This window comes from Balaenoptera borealis (assembly GCF_965194805.1).
Source record: "Balaenoptera borealis genome assembly, chromosome: X".
NCBI lineage: Eukaryota > Metazoa > Chordata > Mammalia > Artiodactyla > Balaenopteridae > Balaenoptera > Balaenoptera borealis.
This window is the reverse complement of record NC_138881.1, coordinates 97,124,297-97,128,437: the sequence shown is the minus strand read 5'-3', so window position 1 is coordinate 97,128,437 and position 4,141 is coordinate 97,124,297. Positions and strand designations below refer to the sequence as shown.

The window sequence follows — 4,141 nt, the reverse complement described above, 5'->3', positions numbered from 1 at the left end:
GAAAGGACATAGCTTGACAGGGTAATAGGGAAAAGCCAGAAGAATTATTTTCTCTTTTGCTTGGGGAGATTTGCATAACCAGTAATTATTTCATATTGTTTACTTTTCAGAAGACAGAAACACCTTCTTGATGATAAACGGAAGGGTATTAGTATCTATTTGTTTAAAATATGTTGGCTATTATTCTGTAAATGAGTTATATGCAGAAGTACATATCAACCAGTGACTTAGTGGCTGAGGTAATAGTGTCCCCAGTCAAATATTGTCTGGCGATGCCCTTTCTGGTAAGAAAGCGAAGCAATAAGACAGGGTAAAAGAGGCTTGCTCCACATCTATAACAGTTGAAACAATTTCCTAGCAGCCAATGAAACAGTTTTTTCTCAGAAAGCAGAAAGCCAAAAAATAATGTTTTCCTGAAAGTTAATGTAAGGTTAATTTTAGAAGTGGAGTTTCAACTATTTACTAAATGAGACCAAACACATCAAAAAGGAAGCCAACTTCAGAAAAGAAATGTTTAGATACGTGCCTGATCAGCTCATATTCCCTACCCAACTTGCGTGGCTTAACATTGGCTGGCAGCCCGTAGATAGAGGCTGCAACACTTGAGGATTTGCTCAAATTGAGAGCCATTAAAGTTTCAGTGTGACTTCAAAATGAGTCATCATTTTAAGTTTCAAGTAAACACAACTTTTTCAGAAACAGTAACTCTGAAAGCGTGTTTAGTGAGGTAGAAAGTACATCAATACTGAACAGATTATTCTTTTTAACTCTTTGCTCCTTTTTATTTTCAGTCATGTCCTAGACTTTGTCACTTAATAATTAGTTACTTAAGTCATAGTAATATTTATTGTAATACAGATAAACAATCTACAATCTCACGAAAAATCCATTGATGCAAAGTGGTTATCAGAGATCTTATTAAAATCCTTGCGCCTCAGAATCACCATCTAGTGGCAAGAATCTCAAAAAGACTACAGAGGCTTCCAGACACCCTAAACTTAATAGAATGCAGGTAGCTAATTCAACGATGTTGCACAGTGATAAAAAGTATCACGATTTACTTAAACACTAATGTATATATTTGTCCAAATCAAGTTATCTGACAAAGAAATACTTTTTATGCTGTGTTAGAGGGAAAAGATTTACATTCCCGTTATAGGTTGTTTGTGTTACATGAGTATCTTTATCATTTAGAGAAACGAGTAAACCCATGATATAACCTGTTTGTATATATTTGTATGTGTACAATAGTCATATTTTCAATGGTATGATCAATGTTACTAATTTACTGCTTGGAAGATTGATCCCTTCATTCCCCAGAGATTTTTTATATGATATGTTTGACAACCACAATCTCTGGATATTTACCTTCCCTCCTCTTTACTATTAGTAGAGTTTCAGAGAAGAATCTCTGCTCCTTGGCAAGGCAAATCTGCCTCCATATGGAATTGATTCACCATCTGGTCTCAGCAAATATCACTGCTAGGATTTGAACTTTTGTATGCAAAAGTTAAAATTTTTTTCTCCTCAGCCTAAGACATACAATCCTGTTTTAAAAATCCCTGCCTTGCTTTTGCTAACTCTAGAGAAAACTTCTAGAAAAACTAAAATGTATTCAATGCCTTTACTTTCTTACCTTAAAGTCATTCCTTCACTCTTCACAATCTGGCATCTGGCCTCTGGCCTTATCGTTCTGTGGAAATTTCACCCTGAAAGATCACCAATGACCTGTCTAAATTCAACAGCTTACCCTGAATCCTATCCCTTTTTGTTATGTCTCACAATTTACACTTCCTTAAACCAGTATATTCTGTAATATTTCCTACATACAAAAAGATACAAAGAATAATGTAGTGAGTGTCTGAGTTCCAACTAAGTGCTTTAATACCTAATACATTACAAAACTCATGTTCTCTGGTCACATTTCCTTTTCCCCTCAGTTATTGTTCCTCCTTCTTCCAGGAAACCACTTATCCTGAATTTTGTATTTATCTTTAATATTCATTTTTATATTTTTACCATATATATATGTACTTCAAAATATTATAATATTGACCTAAATGTTTTAAAATTTTATTTAAATGGAATTATATTATATACATCATTATGCAATTTACTTTTTATTTGATATTCATCTGTATTGATGACTTTAGTTGAGTAATATTCATTTATATTGCACATAGTATTCCATTGCATGAATACAGTCACAATTTATCTCTTCTCCTATTGAAGGACATTTAGGTTTCTTTAGGTTTTTTTCTCCCAGTTTTATTGAGATATAATTGAGATAGAGCACTGTATAAATATAAGATGTACACTGCTATATTTTAAATGGATAACCAACAAGGACCTACTGTATAACTAACAAGGACCTACTGTATAGCTATATTTAAAATGGATAACCAACAAGGACCTACTGTATAGCACAGGGAACTCTGCTCAATATTATGTAACAACCTAAGTGGGAAAAGAATTTGAAAAGGAACTGATACATGTATATGTATAACTGAATCACTTTGCTGTACACCTGAAACTAACACATTGTTAATCAACTATACTCCAATATAAAATGAAAAGTTTAAAAAAAAAGAAAATCCCAATACTTCAATACGAAAAAAATAAGGTGTACAGCATAATGGCTTGACCTACATATACTGTGAAATGATTACCACAATAAGTTTAGTTAATATCCATCACTTCATATAGTTACAATTTTTTTCCTTGTGACAATAACTTTTAGGATATACTCTCTTAGCAACTTTCAAATATACCATATAGTGGTGTTAAGTATAGTCATCATATTGTACATTACTTTCCCAGGACTTATTTATCTTATACCTGGAAGTTTGTACCTTTTGACCACCTTCATCCATATTCCCATACACCCACCCCCTCCCTCTGTTAACCACAAATCTTATCTCTTTCTACGAGTTTTTTTTTTTTTTATGATTCCATATATAAGTGAAATCATAAAATATGTGTCTGTCTCTGTCCAACTTATTTCACTTAACATAATGCCTTCAAAGTCCATCCATGCTGTCCTGAATGGCAGGATTTCCTTCTTTTTTATGGCTGAATAACACACACACACACACACACACACACCCCACAACTTCTTTATCCATTAATCTGTCCATGGACATTTAGGTTGTTTCCATGTCTTGGCTATTGTAAATAGTGCTGCTATGAACGTGAGGGTTCTGATAGCTCTTTGACATAGAGATTTCTTTTCCTTCAATATATACCCAGAAGTGGGATTGCTGGATGTACGGTCCGGCCACTCAAAATGGCTGTTCATCCCCTGCTTCACCCACACCCTACTCACATGAACGTGCTTGCCCCCTGCCTCAACTAGTGATTATTCTAATCCTTAGGCCAGAATGACTCCACCTGCTAGTTTATTAAAGGGAAATACCTGCCCTCCTGATGGTTGTTAACCTGAGAGGCTGTGCGGGATGGGTCCCAGCTGCTGGTTTCCCTGGTAACTGATGAGCCAATCTGACGTAAATTCCCCCTATAAATTGTAGCCTCCTTCTCCCTGCTCCCCAGTAGTAAAGATGGCTGCCGTCTGCCGTCTGCCGTCTGCCGTCTGCCGTCTGCCGTCTGCCGTCTGCCGTCTGCCGTCTGCCGTCTGCCGTCTGCCGTCTGCCGTCTGCCGTCTGCCGTCTGCCTTACATCATGGGGTGTTGCTCCAGGACCTTTTGCTTCAAACATGTAAGATCCCCTGTCCGATAAACTGTTGATGTCTCTGTCACTGCCTCTGGGCTATTTCTTCGGTCTTGAGGCTGGGCAATTACAAGGCTTGCAGGCCTGCTGGGTGCAGCCTAACAATTGGTGAGTCAGCCAAGAGGCCGAGGAAACTCCCATGAGCACCGAGATGTTCGGAAATAAGGACGGGAAATGAAAAGTTACTGGGGTAATCCTGAGGTGGCCATCCACTAGCATGTGGGGCCCTGTGGCAGCTGACTACCATGAGAGACGTCTTTCCCTTCCATTATGTTGATGATATCCTGTAAGCCTCAGAGTCTCTTTCCAGTTTAAAAGTAGCAGCCCTGCTCCAGGCTCTTTCTTTAATCTTGAGGCTGGGCAATTACAGGGTTTGCAGGCCTGCTGGGTGCAGCCTAACAATTGGTGAGTCAGC

The 4,141-nt window shown here is 37.6% G+C and overlaps 1 long non-coding RNA gene across 1 annotated transcript; it reads right to left on the bottom strand.

Annotated features, from left to right (window-relative positions):
* Window positions 1-1,470: 1,470 nt before the first annotated feature.
* On the bottom strand, window positions 1,471-3,300 carry LOC309620842. The gene is made up of 2 exons (XR_014239690.1): window positions 2,414-3,300; window positions 1,471-2,350 (listed from the first exon to the last, which is right to left on the bottom strand). It is a non-coding gene; the product is annotated as an uncharacterized lncRNA (long non-coding RNA).
* Window positions 3,301-4,141: the final 841 nt, after the last annotated feature.